This window comes from Cervus canadensis, chromosome 29 (genome assembly GCF_019320065.1).
Source record: "Cervus canadensis isolate Bull #8, Minnesota chromosome 29, ASM1932006v1, whole genome shotgun sequence".
NCBI classification, from domain to species: Eukaryota; Metazoa; Chordata; class Mammalia; order Artiodactyla; family Cervidae; genus Cervus; species Cervus canadensis.
In genome coordinates, this window is record NC_057414.1 from 29,843,830 (window position 1) to 29,870,430 (window position 26,601).

The window sequence follows — 26,601 nt, forward strand, 5'->3', positions numbered from 1 at the left end:
TGGTCTTTTCCCAAGGCCACGTTACCAGTAGATGTCATTATCCGACCAGCAGACAAGTGCTTGACAATAGAAATTCCAACCACTTGGCTGGAAGCTAAAGTTTGGGGAGGATGTTTGCTAGAAGGGAGAGACTTGAGCCCCATCTTCCCCACACAGAATTGGGGGACTAGACCTCATATCAGCTCCCATCACTATGACTGCATCCTTTTTTTTTTTTTTTACAAATACAAATACTCAATGAATGAATGGCCTCAGCACCATTCAGATCTTCTACTTCTCTGAAGCCCCGCCACCAAAACGGGGGAGGTATGGACTACATGTTTTCCCTGCAGACCTGAAATATAATCCCAAGGGGGTTATTTTTATATTACTATTATTGTTGCTATTATTACTATTATTTGTTGTTAGTTATCTCTTCTGGTTGTGAGTCAACGACACATCCTATAACAGATGGGGTCCAAGAGCTTCCATTCTAACTTTAATTTCCACACTAACAATAAACGTGGTGGCCTTGATTCCTTATTTTCCTATGCTGATGGAAATTAAAACTCAACCTTTCTCACACTGGACAGCTCTCTGTTTTGTTGCTCCCGCCACTGCTAACATGGCAGTTGTCACAGCATTTAGTCATGGAAAGACCCATTAGCTCATCTGATCCCATCTCTCTGCCAGAACAGGATATAGGCCCTAAAAAATGCTTCCTGGTCTAATGACTGCTTAGGAGGGTATTTATCCGAGGTTACAGCAAACGTGGCTTCAAAAAAACAGGAAACAAGACCTCACCTCAGCTAATTATGATACCAGTTATAACCATGCAGAGGAGGCTCTATGGAAGCCAAGCCTGCACTCTCGGGCAAGGCTCTTAACCTCATTGGCTGTCAGGGACCTGAAGTTGCATCTCTGACCATCCTCGTAGGATCTTGGGAGTATTGCGTATTCCTACTTTCACATCCCGTCAGATGGGTGCCTGATCAGAAATAAAGAAAATTGTATCAGCTAGTGAAGTTCCTAAATTGGTCCTAATTCGCAGAAACGCTTATGGGCAAGTCCCTTGTCTCATTTGCCTTTGATTGTTACCAAAACTTAAAATACTCAACAGAATTTTAATTAAGACTAGATGAAAAGGAGCACACATTTATCCGAGAGAAGAGGAAGGGGAAAAGGACACAAAGATTCTGGGTTCATTCATCTGGGGAGTGTCTAGGTGAGTAAGAGCCCAAATTAAAAAAGAATTTCTCCTCCTAATAACTACCTGGTTGATATTAGTAACTGCTAACACTCTGCATACTTCCTACTTATTCTGTCCTAAGCTAAGCATTTTAAAAAATACTTATTTACTTTTGGGCTGTACCGGGTCTTAGTTTCGGCAGACAAACTCTTAGTTGCAGCCTGCGGGATCTAGTTCCCTGACCGGGGATGGAACCCAGGCTCCCTGCATTTGGAGCACAGAGTCTTAGCCATTGCTGTAACAGGGAAGGCCCCTGAGCTAAACATTTGGCCTGTATTATTTCATTTAACAGTCCTTCAGGGAAGGGGTATTATTATTCTCATTTTGCCGAAAGTAAAACTATGAGGCTCCAAGAGGTTCAATAATTTGCTTAAAGTCACATCAAAGCAAATGTGAATTCAAATTCAAGTTAGTCTGACTCTTCAGCCCATATTATTGACCACAATATGGTACTGCCTTTCTGCTTCTGGTTTATTTTTGGAGAAGCGGTGCTTTCAGAGAAGAGAAGTGAGAGGTAGTATCATTGTTGTTATCCATCAGGTAATTTTAACTCGGCCCTCACTTCTGAGAGGTACCTGTCCTCCTTTCCCTCCGTCTTGGTCCTCATCTGACCCTCACCGTGACTTTCATTACTCGACTCTCTTTTTTAGCCTCTTTTCTATCAAAACCCTAAATGATGGGTGAGCTAGAAGCATGGCCATGACCAGTGACCTTGCTAAATCACTTTCTTTCCACCCCTGCCTCAAACTCAAGAGAAGAAATAATCCTCTGGACACTAACTTTTGTGAATCAGAGTTTAATTCAATTTTTGCGTTCACTTCATTCTTACTGTCTTGTTGGGTGGAAAGCACAATCATTTAAATTAAGCTAGGCAGGATCGTGTCCAACTCTTTGCGACCCCATGGACTGTAGCTTGCAAGGCTGACTGTCCGTGGGATTGTCAAGGCAAGAATACTGGAGCGGGTTGCCATTTCCTACTCCAAGGTGGGATTATTAACCTATTTTACAGATTAAAAAACTGAAGCTCAAAAATAAGATACAGTTGGGATTTGTTTTTTGTTTTTTTGGTGTGGACCATTTTAAAGGTTTAATTGAATTTGTTACAATCTTACTTCTGTTTTGTGTTTTGGTTTCTTGACTGTGAGGCACATGGGATTTTAACTCCCTGACCAAGGAGCGAACAGGCACCCTCTTGCATTGGAAGATCAAATGTTAACCACCAGGGAAGTCCCTACAGTTGGGATTTGAGTCAAATCTTGTTCCAGATCTCAGTGGTTCTCTACAAAACTACGAGAACCTTTAAGGAGAATCAGTGCCTGCCCACTGACGCCATCCTGATGCGATGGTCCACTTCCTCTGGTGGACTTCAAGATTCACTCCCTGTAGCACTGGTGAAGCTGGTGAAGAGGTTTCTGTGAGATTCTCGTGTTTATGTTGGGCACAGGATTATTCTTTTCCTTGCATGTAAACAACATTTTTTTCATTTCCTTTAGTCATTTCTGCATTGCTTTAAACATTATCTTGATATAAAGGGGAAAATACAACGTCTCAGGTATCAATGTAAAGTTAATCAAAAGCCCAAACAGAAATATGCGTCTATAAACATAGAGTATGAAAAGCAGTGAAATGTGGTTCAAAAGATCTGGATTCGAGCCTAGATTTCCCAGTGATTGCTAGGAAGCCTTGAGAGGGTCTTTTAAGCTCGCTCAACCTCAGTTTCTGCAAAGAAAACAACAGTGGTGGGCTGGTGGGTCCCTCCAGAGCCCTCTCAGCTTTAAAATCTCAGCATTTTAAAGACCTCTGGCCATGCTGACTCTGATGAGCAGAGGAAGAAGGTTTGTACTGAATAATCGCTATTGCAGAAGCAATAGAAAAGGAAGATGTTTTCTTCCTGGAGTAGCTAGGTGAGAGGTGGAGGTAAGAAGATGCCCAAGGAACAGAAGGTGCACTGTGGGGCTGATGTGAGAGAGCTGGTCTGCTGGACAAAGGACAGAAATGCAGAGACACTTCTCCTAAGAAAGACTCCTTGCAGCCCAGCTGACGATGCCCATGACTCTCTGTGGGTGGTCCTCAACTCTTCTTTATAAGAAACCTGTGACACCATGGGCTCAGCAGGATTTACTCACCCGAACAACAACTGGGCTCCAGATGTTTTATAAGAACTAAAAATGAAAGATAAAGTCAGATCTGTTCTTAGAGCTTGACATTTATCAGGGGGATGAGTGAGACGATGATCTAAATGGTTACTGGAGGCTTGTATGGAGTTAGAGGAGGGAAGAATTAGGGATGCTAAATCTAATCTTCTTGGAGGATGCTTTCATTTTCAAATTTTGTATAATTACTTTTTCTATTTGAACATCTTATTATCTAGGGCATTTTTAATATATTAGAATATAATTAAATAGATGAATTATAATATAATTTAATAAATTATAGTAGATAAATTCAATAAATAATAGACATAGTGGATAAAAATAAAATAGCAAATATTTTATAATATAAAATGTGATAATAAATTTAATAGATCAGGAGAATTTTTATTCTTATTTTCTTCCTAGGGGTCTGAAACACTGTATCTAAAACCCTACTATTCCCCCCAACCCTGTAGTTTGGCAGGATATATTATTTTATTAATATACCAACTCATAATGTCTTTTAACTATTTGATGTATGGTAAGTCCTAGTTCCTCAACTCCATATAAAGCTTCTGAAGGCAGGACTGGGAATTTGTTCAATACCTAACCTGAAATTCAGTTCAGTCAGTTCCTGAAATTAAGCATGTCCTTTTTTTTTTTTTTTGGAGTATAGTTGCTTGACAATGCTGTGTTAGTTTCTGAGGTAAACGAAGGGAACCAGCCATAGATATGCATACACACCCTCCCTCTTGGACCTCCCATCCTCCCTCCGGACTGAGCTCCCTGCGTCAAACAGCCGCTTCCCGTTAGCTATCTGTGTTACACTTGTCAGCAGCACCTCCAGTTTATTCACCAAATAAAGCTGGCTTTTCCTCCTCAGTGTTGCATGTGGTAGAACCTCACTTCCCTGCGCCCTTGACGTTGGGAGTGGCCTTAGGACTTGTTTTCAGTGATGAAATTGGAGCTCTCCTGGCAGAAACTTGGAGAACCCATGAAGAGTCTCAACCATTCTCCTTTTCTCTTGGGCATGTGTCGGGTGACAGCCGCCGAGTAACCCGTGGCCCTGAGTGGTTCAAATGCCATGGCACAAGGCCCCTGCCAACCTGCCGTGCTCAGATAGCCTGAGTAGCAAGGGTAGCCTGAGGCGCTGAGGTTTGGCACTTGCCACCACAATGTCTCCTAGCCTGGCCCAGCTGGCACAGAAGTGTTCCACAAGTATTCCCTGAGCTCTATACCAACTGCTGGATTGGAGCTGATTTAAGTAGGAAGATTTAAGTAGGAGGTGAATAAATTAGGTTGGCAACACCTTGGGGAAAGCTACCGCCACTGGAAAAGATTTTGCTAGGTCTGTCTAATACAGTCTTGTTCTCTTTCTAGAAAAGAGCCTTTCAAAGCCGCCGGCATTTCATATTTTTCCGCATGTTTTTCGCTTTGAGGCTATTTTATCAGGGAGGGTCTCTGTCTTTGCCTGCAGAATTTAAAAGTCAGAGTAAAGAAATGCCATAAGTTGTCCTAGAAGAAGGCAGAGAACTCTGGGGAGAGTTAGAAATAGAGAGACTGTCTGAGGGAGTGTGCGAAGACTGAAAAGGGAAGAAGGTTCCACCAGAGAGCTTGCCGGGGCCTCAGTCAGAAACCACCGGGGCCTCAGTCAGAACCCACTGGGACACTGAACTCGATGGTGTCAGCCCAACCTGACCTCGAGTTCCAGCATTTCATTCATCCCCTGGGTGACTCTGGGCAAGTTTCTTCAAGCTCTCTATCCACTCAGGTTTTCTCATCTGGAAAAGGGGGGTAAGAATAGAATTCAGTTCTTAAGATTACTGAAGATGTAAGAAAGTAATGTTCCTTAGTAATAAGAAAAAAAAATGTGATTTTTTAAAAGTCTTAAAGATAAATGACATCATTTTCTAGTGCACTTAGCATAGTAACTAACTACAGCATAGTTAGCATTCAAAAAAAAAAAAGGTCTAAGGAAATAAAAGGATATGGAAACATTCACCCAGGGCCCTGGAACATGACAGGGAGCTCTGCCCAAGCCCAGCTTCCAGGAAACTCGAACACTCTTGCCCAGAGCTCACTGATGTGGCCTTTGGCCCACTCACAGGCAATGATGATGCTTTTTCCAGATAGCAGATCCTACCTCCACCTCCACCAGCGAAAAGCTGGGAAGTGCTCGATAAGGTCTTCAGAAATGAGGGAGACCACAATGATTGATGGGGTTAAATCAAGGGAGAACCTCATTTTCCCCGGGCTGAGTTCCAGAAAGTTAGAAGCCGTTAGCCTTTGTTTTGTTCACCTGACTTTGAAATACTGGCCAGAGGCCTGGGGACAAGTGAGAACGTGAAAGGTCATTTGTTCCTCATCTGGGGCTATACTTGTCCTCCTGTTCCAGCTGGAAGTGGCCCCAGAAAAGCAGGAGGAAAAGTCTGCTTTAGTTTCCCAGCCTCCCTTTTCTGTACCCTTTCAAGAGATCCTACCTGGACCCAGGCATCCAAGGCTGTCTTAAATATGACTCTCTCCATAGAGTGGAGAAAACAAAAGGCTTTAATTAAATATCTGAAGCTGAGTGCTCTCACGTCAGCTCTTTTGTTTATTGTCCCAAAGCCTGTTTCCTGGAAATCGTAATAACCACCTCAAAGTATAATAATTACTTGATTACGTTATAGTAGTAACAGATTTTGGTTTGATTTGAATAGCAAAGACCAAAAAAAAAAAAAAACCAAGCAAACTTTATTTCTGCTTCTGTAGTTTAAATAAAACCTTTCCAACTGGATGAAACTCTCTAACTTGCTCAATCCCTTTATTCTTCATCAGTCCCTTCTCTCAGGAAACATTTATTCTGTGACTGTTGTTGAACTAAACAGTGCTAAATGCTGAGGACACAAGGATAATTAAAACAGAGTCCCCAACTTCATCGAGCTGACAGCCTGAGAAAGGAGCCAGATACATAAATAAATTGTAAAGCAAGGCAGTACATGCAGTGTTTGAAATATGGTCTGTGTATCTCAGAGGAGGTCCAGCAACCCACCCTGGAGAGTTCAGGGAAGACTTCCTGGAGGAAGAAGCTCCTGACCTGAGTATAAATGATGCCTTAGACTGAAATAGGTAAAAGAAACAGAAGAGAAAAGGAAGCATGGATGGGATGAGAGAAGGAAAGATTACTTCAGGCAAAGAGAGACAAGAAAACAAAGCAGCAAGGAAAAAAAACATCTCTATGTAGCATCAAGCAGGTGGGGAAAGATGAAAAATAGAGATTTTCCTTGCACTCAGTAAACTTTCATTTTAGAAAGGAAACTGCAAATGCACAACTCCTCCCTGGAACCTCCTCTGTATCCTGTCCTCCATGGATTCCCACGTACATTTAATTCATAGTGAAAATGGCAGAAAAAATAAAATGTGATAGTCTAAACGTTCAAAGCTCTCTCCACCTCTCTCTCTCTCCCGTTTTCTGTTCCTTTTGTGAGCACCAAACCCCCAATGGTAGGAAGCATTAGTCTAAAAATAAACCCTCTCAAAGACCCAATTTTTTCTGAGTTTCATAAAACATCTGCTGAACAGTTTCCTATAACTGTTTTTGGCCATTAAATCAAAGCTGGGAGAAACAATGTCCTGTTTCTGCCTTGAAAGCAGAGAACTGCCATGAGGCCTTCCTCTCAGACCCGAGGACAATGGAGCCAGAAATAGCCACGGAGGCTTTGAAACACCTTAAGGCCGGCGACCTAGCAGAGTTACCGGGGTCTTGTTTTTCTTTCTTTTTAAAGAAGCTGTTCACCTCCCAAGAGCAGAAAAGAAACTCAGATAGGCAAAACCTCAGGGGAGAGGGTACACCCCGCCATGCAAATTGCCACCTGCAGGAGCAGAGATGGCAAACGTTTGGTGCTGGGTTGGCAGGAACAGCCGCTTGGGGAGCCAAGGGTGGCGGGAGCCGGCGTCTGACTGTGGGGTCGGACTTGGCTCTGGGTTCTCAGTAGTTGCAGGGTGCCCACCGGTTCATGTTGCTCACATGTGGGGGTTTGCTGGTCCAGGGGAAAACTGGGGGAAGCTCACAGACAGAAGGTCTGAAGACACAGTAGATACTGTCCAGACGATGCTCCAACTAGCCCAGGGTCCCAGGCAAGACATTTCTCCTCTCTGAGGTGTGGGCCACCCTAACATGAACAAGCATTGACATGAAAGTTTCTGGGACTGGCAACTGCAGCAGATGGAGGAGGAGGAAGAGGAGAAGGCCTGCGGTGATGTGGTCTGGGAAGCTGCCTAGGACCAGACTGGCCCGGTCCAGCAGTTGGGAAGTCAGGTTCAAGGGCAGCTCAGCCCTGGAGGGCCGCTGAGGGGCTGATCAGGGCAGAGCTGACATCGCTGGCTTGTCCTGGGTGCTGAGACGTCAGAGCTCCTATACAAGATCCAGTTGGGGCTGGGGACACAGAGAGCTGGATCCGGTTGCCTGGGGAAGAGAAGGTGGAAGTGGGTTGGGGAGAGGGGGCGATGGAGGGGAGAAAACTCTTCTCTCTAGGATGGGCCTGCAGGCTCCGTGGCTGAGTCGAGGATCAGGCAAAAAAGTTCAAGTCAGCCTCCTGGTGTCAAGGAGCAGTCGGGACAACAGGTGAGAGGACATGTGACCATGAGGTTCCAGAGCACAGAGGATTCACCTGTGAGGTGTCCGCTGACCTCCCTTAGCGCATGCTTCTGGCTTCAAGACGTAATACTGTCTTAAACAGGCGATACCATGTCACTGTCAGACAGCTCGGGGCAGAGATGGCCTGGGGACCCAGCTGCAGGCACAGGTGTGGATGGTGGGCCTGGGTGGAGCCCAGTGTGCCAGGCTGATGGGGGTGGGGTTGGGGGTGTTGGGCTGTGGCCGCCCCCGCCCTCAGGACCCAGCTCCCTGTGGGTCTGTGTGCCATCTCCCCTTTCTCCCAGAAGGCCCTAGCAGGTTTGTGTGGATCCTGGATTCCACGTGCTACGTTCACCATCTTCTGACTGGCTCGGAAGACCAGGAAAGCTGGCCGGTCTTGTCTGTGGGCACAGCTGGTGGGTGCTGGGTCTGGGGTCTTGGAAGCAAAACCAGGAGCTGGAGCTGTGTGCCCTCATCATGGTTTGTGGGCTTGCCCTGAGCACAGAGCAGAGCCAAAGAGATGCCGAGATCCTTTTCTTCCTGTTTTCTTTCTTTCCTTCTTTCTGTTTGTTTCCTCTCTCCTTCTCCCTCTCTCCCAGCCGCCTTCCTGCCTTCTCTCTTCCCCTCTCAGTAGATGTCAGTTGCTATCAGCATTCTGAGAAAAGTTTCATAAAAATGACATCAATTAAGACTTTATCCCCTAAGTCTTTATGGGGGCCAGGTCGTGGGCACCGGGTCGGGGCATGCCCCCAGTCTCTCGGGGTCACGGGTCAGGACACCCTGCCCTTGGCCGGCGAGGGCAGCCCGGTCCTCCGCGCTCCTGAAGCGCCTGCAGGGCATCCTCCTCCCCCTGCCCTTCCTGCAGAAAAGAGCTGCGGGTCCGTGTGGGACGCAGCTGCGGGCCTGACACCTGCTGCGGGCGGGAGGCTCGGGGACCGTTGGGCGCCCTCAGCTGTGCCCCCGAGGGTTCGCCTCACGGGGCGGGGCAGCTGCTGCGGCTCGGCTGCGGGGTCTGGACACGAAGGACACTGCGGTGGGAGGGGGCTCCGGTGACCGCCCGTGCCCCGCAGCCCCCAGCCTCCGGGCTGGCCCCGTGCTCTGCGTCCACGGACGCGGCAGTTCTGGTCCTCCGTCCCCTGGGAGGCCCTGGGCTTGGGGGAGCTGAGAGGGCCGCAGGTCGTCACGGCGCTCACGGGGCTGGGCACTGGGGCCTCCAGAGTAGGCTTCTTGAGAAAGAACCCTAAGGAGGAGGGAAGGTGTCTCTCCCGCCAGCATTTGCTGTGCCGGGGTCAGTGGAGAAGCCAGCTGTGGACGGAGCACCGCACCGGATGCAGCTGCCCGCGCAGTGCGGCACTGGGGACACACACACAGACACTCGTGTACATGCACGCGCGCGCGCGCACACACACACACACACACACACACACACAGACATAGACACACACTGAGACACACAGACACACACACACACGGACCGAGATACACAGGCACACACTCAGAGACACACACGCACACAGATACACACAGACACAGACAAATATACACGGACACACACGCACAGACATACACAGAGAGACGTAGACACACACTGAGACACACAGACACACACACACACGGACCGAGATATACAGGCACACACTCAGAGACACACACGCACACAGATACACACAGACACAGACAAATATACACGGACACACACGCACAGACATACACAGAGAGACGTAGACACACACTGAGACACACAGACACACACACACACGGACCGAGATACACAGGCACACACTCAGAGACACACACGCACGCAGATACACACAGACACAGACAAATATACACGGACACACACGCACAGACATACACAGAGAGACATAGACACACACTGAGACACACAGACACACACACACACGGACCGAGATACATAGGCACACACTCATAGACACACACGCACGCACACACACACACACACACAGACATAGACACACACTGAGACACACAGACACACACACATGGACCGAGATACACATGCACACACTCATAGACATACACGCATGCAGACACACACAGACATATATACACCACACACACACACAGACATACACAGACACACACACAGACACACACACAGAGACATAGACACAGGCTGAGACATACAGACATACACACATGTACAAACACACACACAGAGATACACAGACACACTCATAGACATACACGCATGCAGACACTCACAGACACACAGACACAGACATACACAGACACACACACACACGTCAGGCAGACCCACGTTCAGGCTTGGATCCGCCACCTGGTTCTCTGTCTGTGGGCCAAATACACAGCCTCTCTGAGCCTCATATCAAGTAAGATAATACACAGAATGTGTATTCACAGTATTCACCCAAAATGGATCAAGAGTCCACTCTCTGCAGGCCTCTGCCAGGGCTGTGAACACCGCAGAGAACAAAGCCGACACGCTGGAACGGGGTCACAGCTGGGGAGACAGACAACAAACAAGGGAGCAGACAGGCGAATGTGAACCTGCAAGTTGTGACAAAGGGCCTGAAGGAGAGGCCGGGCAGGCAGCGCGGGAGGGTGGGGTGGGGAGGCACGGCCCGCCTAGGGGCGCTGCCTCGGGAAGTGGGGTTCAGGTCAGATCTGCAGGTGAGAGGAGGCCAGCCTCCAAAAACAGCAAAGCTCCATCCACTGCAGAGCTCCTGGGATGCCTCACTAAGTTCTAGGGGCTAGGAGACAAAGGTGCCGCCCCACCTGGGGAAGGAGAGACGTGGTGAAGGCCCTTGGCAGCAGCATGGATGCAACTAGAGAGGATCACACTAGTGAAGTAAGTCAGAGAGAGAAAGACAAATACCACAGACTATCACTTAGAGGTGAAATCTAAAATATGACACGCATGAACCTGAGTCAGGAACAGACTCACAGACATAGAGGACAGACTCACAGACACAGAGGACAGACTGGGGATTGCCAAGGCGGCACTGGGGGACGGGTGGAGTGGGAGGCTGGGGTTAGCAGAGATAAGCTTTTATATAGAATGGATGAATAGCAAGGTCCTATTGTACAGCATAGAGAACCACAGTCATTATCCTAGGATAACCTCTAATGGAGAAGAATATTTTAAAAAGAATATATATGGACATATAACCAAATCTCTTTGCTGTATAGCAAATGTTAACACAACATTTTAAATCAACTATACTTCAATTAAAAAAAAAGACAATTTGATTGAAAAGAAAAATAAAGTAAAATTTTCTTAAACACATAATAATTACCTAAGCACCCTGGGGACAAAATAGAGCAGGTGATAGAGATGAGTGGGCTGGAAGCCGGGGGAAGGGAGTGATGCGTTTCCATAGAAAGGTCAGGGCAGCTGTGTCGTGGAAGGGACATTTGGGCGAAGACTGGAGGAAGGTGAGGGAGGATGGGCACCCAGGTCTGTCCAATCCAGCTTCTGCAATGCCAACATCGGGCCCGAGTAGGGAGGTGGGAGGAGACTCCAGGCAGGAGGTGCTCAGCCCAGGGGTGGCCAAGCAGGGGACTCAGAGCAGAGGGGGCCCCAGGTAGAGCTTAAGAGCAGAGGCAGCAGGACTTGCTGACCAACAGCTGAATGTGGGTTGGGAGAAACAGAAGTGTTAAGCAAGACTCCGAGGATCTCAGCCTCAGACCTGGAAGCCAGGAGAAGCTGAGTTGGAAGACCCAGCACCCAGCTGAGGCCACAGGAATCCTGAGATGTTCATGTTGGGAGGTCCACGTGTGTCTGGAGTCAGAGGGACTATCCGTGTGAGGTTGCCGGCTGTAGATGCTCCCAAAAGTGTGAGCCTGGTTGGGTTCAACCAAGAAGAAGAGGGTTAAAAGGAGAGCTGGGTATCCTCCAAAGTCAAGAGGAAGCTCAGAAGGGGCTGAATGCAGGCCAGTGAGACAAGAGGCCCAGAGGGAGGGTGTCCCCGCGGTCCAGGGAAGAAAGCACAGCAAGGAGGAAGGGAGGGAAGGATGGTGTCCCATGGCACTTAGAGTATGTGCGTGCATGCTCAGTCATGTCCAACTCTCTGTGACCACATGGACGGTAGCTCGCCAGTTTCCTCCGTATGTGCGATTTTCCAGGCAAGAATACTGGAGTGGGTTGCCATTTCAAGCGGAAAACAAAAATGAGGGCATTCTTTTTCCAGAGTCACCTGAAAGCCTCCAAACCTCTTCCCCCAAATAGTTGCCTGTTCCTGGGGGTACCCTCCCCACCCTCACCTGAGATCTGCAGCACAGAAGACCCCCAGCACAGAACAAAGACGGGTGTTATCTCCACGGCACCACTAATGGAAGGTCAGTTTCCAAAACTGCAACCAGCCTTTGCCCATGGACTGGGCAAAGGGAACACACAGCCCCGGGAGTAATTTTCCTGCCCCACTCCAGGCTGTTCATGGGTAGGAAGTCGGCAGGCTGGACCACAGAGAAGAAAGTCAAAGCCCTGCCTGCTCGCTGCTGCGAAGTGATTCTGCAAGACAAGCAGAAGGAGTCCAGACCTAAATCTAAGAAGATCCAGATGCTGGCACAGGGGCCAGTTCCTGAGCTATGACAGCTCCTGGGGAGAGGGGCCCTGACCCCCCAGCTCAGAGCCAGCCCCCTAGGCAGAGGAAGGGACCGTGTCTGCAACATGATCCCCCCAATCCTGGCTGCTTCTTCGCTGCACCCCCAAACGCATGGCCCAGGCTCTATACAATTTGCAGTATCAAATGTGATGGTCTACATATATGCTTGATAACTGGAATGAGGGGAGTGCGTCTGGCACCTGGATGGGTGCTCTAGATACCTTCATAGAGTCCATCCTCACACACAAGCTAGGAAGTCATTACTAGTCTGTTTTCACTTGACCAAGGAGAAAATGGGGCTCAGAAAGATGAGGTAACTTTCCCAAGGTTGCCCAGCTAATTAATGGCCACACTGTGGTTCCTGCTATTTCCATGGTACCACCAGGCTGGCTACCTTAGCCAGCCACTGAGCCTAGATCCCTTGATATTCAGGGGAAAAGGACCACTCAGATATTACATGTCATTTTTCTACTCTTCAAGTATTTTGCATCAAGAAAGAAAGAGAGAGAGGATTTAACAAAGCTAGGTACTACTTACCAAAAAGCACAGTCCAGATGTTCCTAGATCCTCCCATCTCTGCGTCCTCTCTTCTCCAGCAAAAGAAAAATAAATTACCCAGTTCCTTCTCCCATGAGTTTCACAGAACAAAGACAACAGGACAAAAACCGGCAATGATGAAGTGAGAGGCACAGAACTGTGGCAAATCAACTTGACCCATATCAAAAAGGCGATAATTGAAACAAGATCTCTCCACGTGCCTGGAAAAAAACCAAATTGCTCAAGCAGAAAGGCTCTCCTTCATATCTTGTGACCACTTGTCATCCCGCAAGACAGACAGGACAGAAACACCACGAGGTGAGAAAGGAATGAGAATGGTGGAGAAAGAGGAGAGACAGAGAGAGGGAAAGGCTGGGGGAGGGGGATAAAGATGAAGATCAAAGGACTGGGTACATTTACCTTTAAGCTCACATCCAACTTTCCAAGTGTGTGAGACCTAGTGGCTTGGGGGGATGACCCTGAACGTGGGACTCCAGGGCTTTCACTGGAATAAGCCAAATGATAAAGAAAAGGAAGGCTTCAAGGTATTCAAACTTCTTGATAAATAGGAACCAAAGACATAAAAAGACCAAGGACTAGCAGAGAGAGAACGTGGCAGAAAATTGGGATGTAAATACATGAGAGTGGATCAGAGATGAGAAAAGAAAGAAAAGTTGTTGAAAGACAGAATAATCCTTGGGTGGGGTGGAAGAAGGGAAGCAAGATGAACCTGGTCACCTTAGACGTATCTCATACTGACCTTCAAAGTTCAAAGCAGAGGCCACACATTTCCCCACCCTGAACCCTGTTGTTTCTTTCAGGCCCTAAGATCGATCTGTAACTCATGATCTGGTGACTTGTTCGGGGCTCTGACATCCCCAATAGACTGTGAGCTCTGTGAGAACATAAGGGATGGTGGGCACTCAGTAAACACGAGTTGGAAGGATGCATTGAGGGATGGATGAATGGGTAAATGAACACACAATGGAGCTGTTTTGCCCAACAGGATGATGGTCTGATGCTCTGCAGCTACATCTCAGACACCAACCTTGACCCCTGGGTTCCGAGCTGTCTTTCCCAGGACTGTGCTCCTGTTCAGACGACTGCTTCTCACCCCTTCCTGATTTCCAGCTCTGCCTCTCCCAGTACTTGGTGTGAGGAGTCTCCTGCAGATCCAGAAGACAGGAAGGGAACTGGCCCAGAGATTTGAGGAGAGGGCTGGCAGAAGCTTTGTCTTCTGTGTCCATTCATCTGCCAGCTTCCAGTCTGTGCCAGGACTGGGGGAGATCGGGAGATGGGGAGGGGAACATTGCCATGGGTATTTAGAGGAGTGGAAAATTTGAGCCAAAGCCAGACTTTCTGTTGCAAAGACTGAGAGAAAAACACAGGAGGGCAAGAACATCCCCTCCAAGCTGACTCTTGGCTCAACACAAGGCAAAAGGCAAACAAGCTCACAGTGTGTTTGGAAGGCCATACCCTTGGGTCCTGGACCAATTGGCCTCTGACTTCCAAGTCACGTCCACAGCACATCTTGTGTAGATTTCAATCAAGAGCTTCTGCCCTGGGCCTGACACTGTATGTTCTCAGCGCTAGGGACAAAGCAGAAAATAATACCAGCTAGGACCTCATCCAAATGGTGCATAGGGCCACTGGGGGAAAGTGTGTAAACAAGGAACTAAGCTCATGGTTGCACATGTGCAAAGTGCTGTGAAAGAAAAGCACAGGATGCTCTGAGAGCAAGTATCAGTGGGATCTGACCCAGTAGGGTAAGTGCTCCCCACGAAGTGACTTCTAGCGTTCCCCAGGGATATGGAGGGTGAGTAGGAGTGACTCAACCCAACACAGCAGGAAGGGAGGTGGAGCGGAGGCAGCCTGGTCCTCCGAGAGATGAAGAGGCTGGAGTGGCTCCAGTGCAGTGAATAAGAACGTGCCCAGGGGGCTCCACTGAGGAAGGAAAATAGAAAGGCTGAACGACTTCCCTGATGGTGCAGTGCTAAAGAATCTGCCTGCCAATGCAGGGGGTCTGGGGTTCGGTCCCTGGTCCAAGAAGATCCCACATGCTGCAGAGCAACTAAGCCTGTGCGCTACAACTACTGAGCCCACACTTTATAGCCCGGGAGCCACAACAAGAGAAGCCACCACAACGAGAAGCCTGGGAACCACAACTAGAGAAAGCCCAGCACAGCAATAAAGACCCAGTGCAGCCAAAAAAGTTAAAAAAAAAAAAATGAAAGGCTGGGGCCATGATGACACTCCTGCTAGTGGCATCAAGGTGGAGGATGCTGGAACTAATCCAAAGCAGCAATAGATGTTGCAGTTATGTCAAGCCGAGGCCTGACTGCCACCACCCCCCACCCCAACCAGGGAGACTATGGCTCAGAAACAAGACTAGTGGGCCTAAGTGGCCCACTGTGCCTTGGTGAGGCGTGGGGGCAGGAGAGAGGGCCAGCTCCACAGAGTCAGAGGCTGGAGGGCCTCCCAGTTAGGGGCTGGGAGCTGCTTGTGTGGCATTAGGGCCTGGGCTAGGCTTGGGGATAAGCTGTGTGTAAACAAATACTAAGCTATGCAAGGCAGACCGGAGAGACTGCAAGGATTTGCAAAAATCCTTAGGCTGAAATAAATAGCAGCATCTTGGAGAAGGACATAGAGAACGTTAGACTTTAAAAGCAAAAGATGGGCAAAACTGGGCAAGTTCTAAAGAATGGAGGACATTCCTGGGTTGGGGGGAAGAAATGAAGGAGGTCTATCTCCCAAAAGGGGAGGAACAGATAGAGTGATGGGTCAAACCACTGGGGCACCCACCCAGGGCCTTTGGACTTCAGGTCAGAAGATTTCCATGAGGGGCCACGGGAGCACTGGGGGTTTCAAAAGGTGGGCACCAGCATAAGTGTAGGTGAAAGAGGTTTTGTCAGACAGTGACATAATCAGAGCAGGAGAGGCCAGAGAGGCTAGTTAGATGCCACAGCCATCTAGGTCCTAACAGGTGTGTGTGTGGGGGGAGGGTTAGGGGGCAAGGGGCAAGGGTCCTGGACCACAGCAGGTGGGCAAGAAAGTGCCCAGAAGCATTTTCACGGCAATAGGCAGGATCCATGGGCTTCCCAGGTGGCTCATTGGTAAAGAACCTGCCTACCAATGCAGGAGATGCAGGAGGCATGGGTTTGCTCTCTGGGTCGGGAAGATCCCCCGGAGAAGGAAATGGCAACCCACTCCAGTATTCTTGCCTGGGAAATCCCCCACAGACAGAAGAGCCTGGCGGGTCATAGTCCACGGCGTCGCAAAGAGTTGGACACGGCTGAGCGGCTGAGCAGGCCGCATGCATGCAGGCGGGATCTGGTGTCGGCAGGAACCGTGCTCCTCCCATGCTCTTCGATCTGGGTCTGCACATTGGGAGGACGGCTGAAACACTGAAAGAAAGGAGGAGGGGCGGTGGGGAGCAGATAGGGGTGGGGCACTTTAACTAGGGATATTTTAAATTTCAGCAAAGACAGTTTCAACCCAAAGTCAAAGGTTGGCAAATTTTTATTTTTTTAAGTGGGCGAAAAAAATCTTAGGAGGAAACTTAATACATAAAATATGAGTTTGGCCAAAAAGTTCACTCTGTTTTTCCCGTAACATATTCTGAACAAACCCAGAGGAATTTTTTGGCCAACCCTATAGATCAAAGGGAGATGTGCTGGACTGAACTAGGTGGGCCCCCAGTCGTTAGCCCCTCCACGCCCCGCCCTCCCCACACCTCAGATCCCAAGGAGCCCTCAGAGGAGTGTTGGTACCCACTGCTGGGGGTAGTTGAACAGACTGCTCAGACTTGGTTGAAATTAGAGTCAGAGATGAAGATTTGGGGTTCCCAGCACAGGACTGGTGACTGAAGATGTTTAGGAGGTCACTGATGGAGATGGAGTCCAATGCTGAGCGTGGGACATTGCCATTTAGGGACAAAGAGAGCAGAGATGACCCTCAGCCAAGCGTCCAGCCTGTGTCACCATTTCAAAGCTAAATCTCATGTCCGTGCAGTAGACAAGTCTTCTCTCCAGGACTCTCTCTCCCTCCCCCGTCCCTGCTCTGAGTCCAGGCTCTGACTCCACCCCTCCCGCTCCCTGTGTGGTCTCCTCTCCCTCCTCCTCCCCCCTTCTCCTCTTTCTCTCCTTCCCCCATCTCCACTGCCACCCCGCCCTCTCCCGTCCCCACCCCGGCCCCTTGCCGGGGTCTTTTTGGTCACGGTTTATTTTTAGCTCCCCTGCCATCCTGAGGATGTGAACCGTATCCCTGAGTCATGGTTTTGCAAGGAAGCAGGGACAGACAGCTCCCCCCACTTCTCTGAAGATCGCTTATCAACCTCCAGCCAGACCAGTAGGGGCGAGAGTGTAATCTGCCAGTTCCTCTTCTGGTTGGAGCCCCCAGCTCAGCCTCTTAGTCCATCCAAGAAGCAGCTAATTCTGCTGGTCCCCGGGAATCAACTTGAGCTAAACTCACTAGGTCCAGATCGCATCCTCCAAGAGAGTCAGTTCCAGAGAAAAGGACCTTTCAGGAGCTGCTGTTGTCTGTGGGATTGAAAGCAGAGAAAAAGCCTGTTTGGAGAAGGACAAGGTGAAACTGACTCTAAAGAGCCTTGGATTGGAGTATGGAGATGTGGGTTTTAGGGTCCTGAATAGTTTGTCAATGTTACTGAACAAATATTTACAGAATGTCCCTCCTGTGTAAATTGCCAGTGTGGATTCTAGTTTCATCCGGGTGAAGGAGACAATTATACTAGATTCTAAGAAGAGCTGTTATTGATTGATTTCCTTACGCAAACATGTGGCTTCCCAGGTGGCTTACTGGTAAAAGAATCTGCCGACAATGCAGGAGACCCAGGTTCGAGCCCTGAGTCAGGAAGATCCGGTGGAGAAGGAAATGGCTACCCACTCCAGTATTCTTGCCTGGAGAATCTCCTGGACAGAGGAACCTGGTGGGCTACAGTCCATGGGGTCACAAGAAGTTGGACACAATTGAGCAACTAAGCATGCGCATGCAACATATGAGATCCTCAGAGATGCTCTGACATTATTCACAGGGAGAAACTCAAACTCAAAGAATTAACAGAACCGTAAAGCAACAAATTAGGACTTAGAATCACCGTGTGTCTGTGCTAAGTCACTTCAGTACTGTCTGACTCTTTATGACTCCATGGACTGTTGCCCACCAGGCTCCTCTGTCCATTGGATGCTCCAGGCAAGAATACGGGACTGGGTTACCATGCCCTCCGCCAGGAGATCTTCCCAACACACGGATGGAACCCTATCTCTTACGTCTCCTGCATTGGCAGGTGGCTTCTTTACCACTAGTGCCACCTGGGAAGCCCTATTATGTCAACCAAATCTCAGGCATTTTCAGGTCTCTGTCTCCCCTCTGCCTCCCCGGACTTCTCCCAGCCTCAAGCTTTACCCATGCTGATGCAGAAGAATCACACTGAGTCACAAAGGTATCCACTTGCCGGGGACTCAGGCTGACAGTGTGAAGTCAGGGTGTCAGCAGCTCGTGGTGATGAGGGAGTGGGAGACCCTTCCCCTCTGGACAATAACGGAGCAGATGCCGTGTTTGTCTGGCAGTGGGGATGAGCCCCCAGGTTAGTGACAACCAGCTAAACAAGTAAACACATCCCATCCCCTGCTGGTCAATATCCCCAAATGGGGGAGAAAGAAATTGTGTTGCTGTGACTATGTTTCATCCAATCCTACAACTTAAACATCTACAATGGTACCACGTAGTGTCAAATGTGACAGGATTGTTGTTCTGTTGCTGAGTCGTGTCCTCCTCTATGCGACCCCAAGGACTGCAGCATGCCAGGGTCCTCTGTCCTTCACCATCTCCCAGGATTTGCTCAAACTCATGGTGATGCTATCTAACACCTCATCCTCTGCTTCCCCCTCTCCTCCCGCCTTCAATCTTTCCCAGTATCAGGGTCTTTTCCAATGAGTCGGCTGTTCACATCGGGTGGCCAAAATACTGAAGTTTCAGCTTCAGCATCGGTCCTTCCAATGACCATTCAGAGTTGATTTCCTTTAGGATTGACTGGACCATTCGTTATAATATTACAGCATTATAATGCTGAGAGGAAACTCAGCCTCTGCCTGGCCATTTCACTTCTTTGTGTTGTTTCTCTCTGTTTCTCTCTCTCCTTTTTTCTTCAGCACCACTCCCTTTCCTTCATCCAGTATTTTATACCTTTGCCTGCAGCTTGAGAATCTGTTTGCCTTTTAGATGCTTTGGGATTGCCCAACAGAAGATATAAAATGATGTGTAAACACATGGCTGGGTGAGAGGTGGGAAAGAGAATTTTAAGTCCAGAATCCGTTCTGTGACTAGTTTCTTCCAGATGGACACGGGCGGTCCCAGGGGTTTTGCTCTAAGAGGGGCTGATTTACTGACCTCAGTGCGAGTCCTAGGACCCGGAGGATCCCTGTAGGATATTAGTCACTCTATAAAACCTCTAGGCCAGTTTCCCAGGCTGTGGGGGCCTATAGAAAATTTCCCATAGGGTTCCAGAGCCTGAGAACATATGCATCTCACGGCTTGGCCATGGGTTCGTGTTGCATCGGATGTGATCTGTCTCTTAAAACATGACTTCGAAAATATCCCCAGACAAAACCGTAAAGTTTTTCAACTTCTCTCCCACCCAGTCACTCTCCTCTGGGCCCCAAAGCACAGCAGAGCCTGGAGGAGTCTGGAGTCCTCACTGCATGCTTGTTTCCAAGATGGCACACAGGGAGCCTGGGGATGGCCCTGGGGCACATGAGGGGGCAGAGAGAGCTGGGGGAAGCAAGTCTTCTCCCCCAGCAGGAAGCCGTCCTCAGAGATTATCCAGCATGAATCCTTCCCACAACATCCCTTTCTTGGATTTATTTCTTGGATCTTGGTTTCAAATCCCCCCTTCTCTCCCCAGAAGCCAGCTTCATCTGTGAAGCCCTTTCCAGGTTATGACATTTTTGCTGCTCCTTAGTCACTCAGTCGTGTCCAGCTCTTCGCCACCTTGTAGACTGTAGCCTGCAGAGTCTGCTGCCCATGGGATTCTCCAGGCAAGAATACCAGAGTGGGTTGCCATTCTTTCTCCAAGAGATTTTCCCAACCCAGGGATCGAACCCACATCTCCTACTTTGGCAGGCAGATTCTTTACTGCTGAGCCACCTGGGAAGCCTTCTGCAGCTGATCATCAAATGCAAGGGAGGTGGCAGCCATATCTCAGCGACAACCAGCAATGTAACACATTTATTTGCAATATGTTCCTTCTCTCAGACCTCTAGGCCACTCATTTCCACAGAAAGGGCTTCTGATTCAGAAGAGGTGGAGAGACCAGAGTGGGCGGAGGTTAGAAGAGAAGGAAGGCAGAGGGCATGTGTGCCTGCAGCAGACCAGCGGGGAGAAGGCTTATGCTGGTTAAAAGTGTGGGCTGCACCCTGTCACCTGATCTGGGGGAGATGATCCAGGCTCAGCCTGCGTGTCTGATGCAGGATGCTCTTGTCCTGACGTGAACACAGACTGCAGGCGTGACGCCATGGTCTTGTTCTTTTCTTCCTGCCCTGATCAGCAGCAGCCTGAGTCATCGTATCTGTATCTTGATCTACCCCCAAAATAGCAGCTTAGGACAAAGTGAAAAGCACTCCTCCTAAAAAGGACGACTGGTATTTTTAGGGTATTTTTACTCCTGATGGTGAAATACATGGATGTATCACTTTGGTTCTAAGCCTGCTGTTTGGACCAAATAACACACAAGCACCCCTAGGTTCTAGGATCTGAGACCTTTTCCTCCATCTGTGGGCAGAGCAAGAGGTCTTTAAACCCCTGGGGGCGCTCAGCCTCCCTGCCACTGTCTCTTCCTCCAGGTCTCCACCAAGAAGCTAAAGTCTGACTCGGAAGCTGAGAGTGAGGACAGGAAGAAACACCCAGGCATCTGGAAGAGGTAAAAACACACCAAACTTGCCAAGTTTTACACCAACTTTCTGAGCGCTAATGAGATCTAAGCTTCTGGGTTTGGGGCTGACTTACACCAGCCTGGGGTGACTTCCTGTTTTTGAAGAACCGAGGTAGATAGACACTCAGGGCTGTGATCTGGGCATCAGGCAACTTTGACACCACTGTTAACCGCCAACGTCAGCATCACTGGAGCTGATACTGTTGGTGAGATGCCGTTAGCCCCAGACAAGAGGTTTCTAAAGCCAGGTGGCCATGGGCTTTCTTCAAGACGGGAGGAGGCCAAGACAGGGTCAGGCCTTGGGCCTCCCTTGAGCTCCCGGCTGACAGCTGGGGAACAAAGGAAGCAGTGCTGAAAGAGTGTGACAGGTCAGAGACACGCACTCACGCTGGGAGCTGCTGTCTCACTAATCACAGGAAAAGATCTGAGGGAGGATAGGGATACCTGAGCAGGGGCCTTGGGACTAAAGGGCACCATCAGATCCGCAGGACAACAGATCTACTGGATTTCCTGGGCAAGAGCCAGTTTCAATTTGCTGTCTGAATGGTCCATGTGCAGAACCAACCGGCAGATCACAGGTCCTTCTGCCATAGCAGAGGGAAGCACCATGCCCAGGGGCTGCACTGGTGGTCAGCTCGGACCTGGCTGTGGGTCAGGGATGCTCCACTCTGTGAGGCTTCCCAATGGCTCCTTGGAGAACGGTGTGAGCTCCACACACGCTCCCTGCTCTCCACACTCCTCGCACACAACAGCCACTGTCGCCACCCGAAGTGATGCCGTGTGGGTCTTCCCCCCACCTCATCCCTGAAGATGGTAAGGCATTCACTCAATAGCGGTTAAAGGAGTAAGTCCGTGTGCGTGCGTGATAAGTCACTTCAGCTGTGTCTGACTCTTTGGATCCTATGGACTGTAGCCCACCAGGCACCTCTGTCCATGGGATTCTCCAGGCAAGAATACTGGAGTGGGCAGTCATTCCCTTCTCTAGGTGATCTTCCCGGCCCAGGGATCCAACCTGCGTCTCTTATGTCTCCTGCAATGGTAGGCGGCTTCTTTACCACTAGCGCTACCATATCCCTCCCCAGCCTAAGCTTAAGAATGGGGCCTGCAGCTTACAATTGTGTACCTCCTAGTGCCTTGTACACAGTAGACGCTCTAATGAGCAGACACAGGCTGACTCTAGTGGGTTCTAGCCCTGAAAGAAGGGAGAGGAGTAAAGAACAGGAGCCAGGCAGGTGGGAATCATGCCGAGTCCTTCTGAGAATGCACCCACCTTCAAATCCCTCACTCAACAGCTCTATACCAGAGGCCAGTCTGACCCCAGCTCAGAGCAACTGAGGCTGTGTGTTCCTCTCCCCCACCAACTTCCAATCCCCTTCCCGCAACACTCCATTTACATAAGTGTTTCCACCCTTCACTCAGCATTACCTGGTCTCCACAGAGTACCTGAACATCAGTTCACTTCAGTTCAGTCGCTCAGTCGTGTCTGACTCTTTGCGACCCCATGGCCTGCAGCATGCCAGGCTTCCCTATCAATCACCAACTCCCAGAGCTTACTCAAACTCATGTCCATTGAGTTGGGGATGCCATCCAATCATCTCATTTTCTGTCGTCCCCTTATCCTCCCACCTTCAATCTTTCCCAGCATCAGGGTCTTTTCCAATGAGTCTTCTTCACATCAGGTGGCCAAAGTATTGGAGTCTCAGCTTCAGCATCAGTCCTTCCAATGAATATTCAGGATTGATTTCCTTTAGGATGGACTGGCTGGATCTCCTTGCAGTTCAAGGGACTCTCAAGAGCCTTCTCCAACACCACGGTTCAAAAGCATCAATTCTTCGGTGCTCAGCTTTCTTTATGGTCCAACTCTCATATCCATACACGAGTACTGGAAAAACCATAGCTTTGGCTAGACAGACCTTTGTTGGCAAAGCAATGTCTCTGTTTTTTAATATGCTGTCTAGGTTGGTCATAGCTTTTCTTCCAAGGAGCAAGCGTCTTTTAATTTCATGGCTGCAGTCACCATCTGCAGTGATTTTGGAGCCCCCCAAAATAAAGTCTCTCACTGTTTCCATTGTTTCCCCATCTGTTTGCCATGAAATGATGGGACCAGATGCCATGATCTTAAGTTTTCTGAATGTTGAGTTTTAAGCCAACTTTTTCACTCTCCTCTTTCACTTTCATCAAGATGCTTTTTAGCTCTTCTTTGCTTTCTGCCATAAGGGTGGTGTCATCTACATCTGAGGTTATTGATATTTCTCCTGGGAATATTGATTCCAGCTTGTGCTTCATGCAGTCCAGCATTTCGCATGATTTTCTCTGCATATAAGTTAAATAAGCACGGGTGACAATACACAGCCTTGACGTACTCCTTTCCCAATTTGGAGCCAGTCTGTTGTTCCATGTCCAGTTCTAACTGGATATCAACAACCACAATCCATGAACACACTCCTGCCTGATCAACATCTAAAGACACAAAAGCCTGATTTTTTACCAGCAATCCAGGCTCACTGCACCCCTTTCCCCAGGAATGAGCTTCTTTGAGCAGAAAGCATGATACATTTGGGCTGCAATAGGAACTGAGAGTGGGAAGGGGGTAAAAGCCCTCTGGATCTTACTCTCTTCTGATGCTGAACTATGGCGATCATTTTCTGATGAAACTGTTTGGCACTTAGCAACCATCCTGAGCACTGCACGCTAACACTTCCATGTCATTCTCAGGATTGGAAGGTCAAGGGCTCACGTGAGACCCAACCTGGGGCCCAGGTCCTCTCAGCCCTGGAGTCCCTGTGCTGGTGCCAAAGGGCAGCAGAAAAATACTCAGACTTTGGGCTCAGAGAGACCTGAGTCTGAACTCCACCTCTGCTAACAGTGTGACCTTGAAAAGGAATTAAACTCACTAAACCTCAGTCAATCTCGTGTGAAAATAAGAAAATAAGATCTAGCTCCCTGGGTGGGTGTGATATTTCAGTGAGATAGCAAACAGAAGGTGACGGGTCGGTGTCAAGGCATGGAAGATATTTGATAATGCAAAAGTCAGCATGGCAATCTTTCTTTTTTTTTTTTTTTTCTTTTTTGGTAGAATGCCAGGTACCATAGGGGTCCCAGTGGAGATTTCAAAGATAATTTTATAAGCTACCAAGAAAGGGAAGACATGAAGAGGAAGACAACGAGGGAGAAAGAGAAGAAGAAAAGAGCACTGATCAGGGTATTTGGGTTGAAATAATAAGAACAGTAGTCAGCCAGCAGCCTTGTGCAAGGTGAAAATTGGTAGCCACGAGCAAGGCTACAAGGCTGTCATACAGTGAAAACTGAAGTGGGTCTTTATGGATGAGGAGGAATCCAACAGGAAAAGGAAAATGTATTTCAGGCAGGAGGGATCACACATGCCAAATGCCAAGGCGGGATCCCTGGTCTCGGGTGGACGTATCGTGGTCTACGGAGGGAAAGCCACAAGAAACAGAAGAGCGTCGTCATGGCCACACTGTGATGGGCCCACCTTGCCTGAGCAATGGGACTTTAATTCAAGTCTTCAGAGATTTCCGGTGGGAGAATGGGGGAGACAGTGGCAATTCACTCCAGTGTTCTTGTCTGAAAATGCCTTGGACAAAGGGAGCCTGGCGGGCTATAGCCTGTGGGTTGCAGAGTTGGAAAGACTTAGCGATTAAACAACATCAATGGGGCAATGGGGCAAACAGGACCAGATTTGCTTCCTACTCGGTTCGGTGGGGGGGATGTGTGGGTGAGAGAGGAGTCCCAGGGGAGGGGAAGTAGGGGCAGAGGGAGTTAGCAGCCTTTCCTAAAAGGAAACCACACAGGCTGATGGCCCCATACAGTCAGTAAGTATAATCCCAAAGCCAAAGGTGAGCTCCAGACTGGCTAAAAATCTCCAATATGACTTGGGTTTCTTGGTGTGGCCAGTTTCTCCTGCCCTCCTATCTCTGCTTCCCAGCTGCTTTCTAATCCCAGAGATAAACGTGAGTAATCCAAAGGAAAGGGCCCCCAAAACCAAAGGGAATATTTATTTTAAGTAGATTGACGTCTGTAGGAAGGGAAAAAAAATAAAAACCTACCAAGGCCTGAATGGGGAACCATGACATTCACACAGCCAGGCCATTGTGTAAAGAGAAAAATTCCTCAAGATTGTGTTTGTCCAAGAAATCAGACAGTTTACGGTCCCTGAGTCAAAACACTCAAAGATTGGAAGCCAGGGTTTCCTGGGCTGAACCCAGTTACTAAATAAAATGAAAAGGAAGGAGCAATTAGATGCCGCGGATTGTTGGGAAGTGGGTGGGGTCGGTTCCAAGGCTCGAATTCAGCAGATGTGACAGAAGAAATGCAGGGAGGAGGCCTTTGGGTTTGCCAAGCCCCCCTCCCTACCCAAACTGGCGCTGCCGTGCCCCACAGCAAGACGTTCTGGGGGCTGCAGGTGCCCGGGGCGCCATGGAAGCTCTGAGCCTGGCCAGGCTCATTGCAGAGATCAAAAGACAATGGCTCTCTTCTCGCTCATTTGAGGAGCAGTCTTCACTGGTGTCCTGCAAAGGATGACGCCCATGGGGAGTCTGCCTGTCTTCCTCCAACCTTCCAGAAATGTTGGGAGAGTGGGGATCAGGGACTCTATCACCTATGAGAAAGGACACTCATGACAAAAGTCACCAGGTGGGAAGAGTGGGAAAGAAAGAGGGACAGAGAGCAAGACCATGGGGAGGCTGCCCGGTAACATCAGGGGCTGCTGCCTTCCTTCCTCCTCCCCCGGGCCTGCACCCCATGACCTCAGGGGCCACACTGCACACAGGCTGTGGCAGCAGGGAGCCTTTCAGGACCACCCTGGCCGAACACTAACGGAGGAAAGGGGCTGGGTGAGGACAGGACATGTCTGTGCTCCTGGTCACCGACTATGAGCTGCTAGTAGGAAGTTAGAGTCCAGCTGCCTCCTGCCTGGGGGGAAAAGACCCCAGCCACGTGGAGCCTGGCTATGCGTGTTTGGGGTTGCCCAGTGACCTGGACGTTGCTCAGATGGTTCCCAGAGGATCATACTTCAATGGTCTCCAGAGGGTGCTCTTTCTGGGTTGGGGTTACTGATGGAGCAGTGAGATACAGACCTTTGAAGATCCTCCAGGATTGAAGTCCAAAAGATGGACTTGGAGAGCTCCTCCAAGGGTTTTCTTGAGCTGAATTGAGCACAAGGTTTAGCCCAGTGCTTCAAGTAATGGCAAATTCAGAGGGGTTGTGAAATTTCTTCCCAAAGGTGAGGAGCAGAAACATTTCATAAACAAATGAAAGAGGAAGAAAAAAAAAAAAAAAAAAACCCGCAGAAGCCTGTAAAAGATTAACTGTGTCTCTGATTTCTTTTTTTACTCTAAAGTCCTCTCGAAGGAAAGCTCCATTTTTACAACTGACCCTTCCAGGAACAGAATTAAGTGGTTTCGAGAGTCAAATCTGATTTTCTGTGTCCCTGAGGAGTGTTTCACGGTCACCCACACTGCACGGCGGAAAACAGAATGTACTGTCAGACTTCACCGATGCCTTCAAAGGGCTTAGGGGGCGAACCACTAATATTC

General features: G+C 49.0%; 1 long non-coding RNA gene across 1 annotated transcript; it reads left to right on the plus strand.

Annotated features, from left to right (window-relative positions):
• The first annotated feature begins 942 nt into the window (after nt 1-942).
• Nucleotides 943-24,735, plus strand: LOC122431038. Its single transcript, XR_006266424.1, has 3 exons — nt 943-1,204; nt 20,958-21,034; nt 24,123-24,735. It is a non-coding gene; the product is annotated as an uncharacterized LOC122431038 (long non-coding RNA).
• Nucleotides 24,736-26,601: the final 1,866 nt, after the last annotated feature.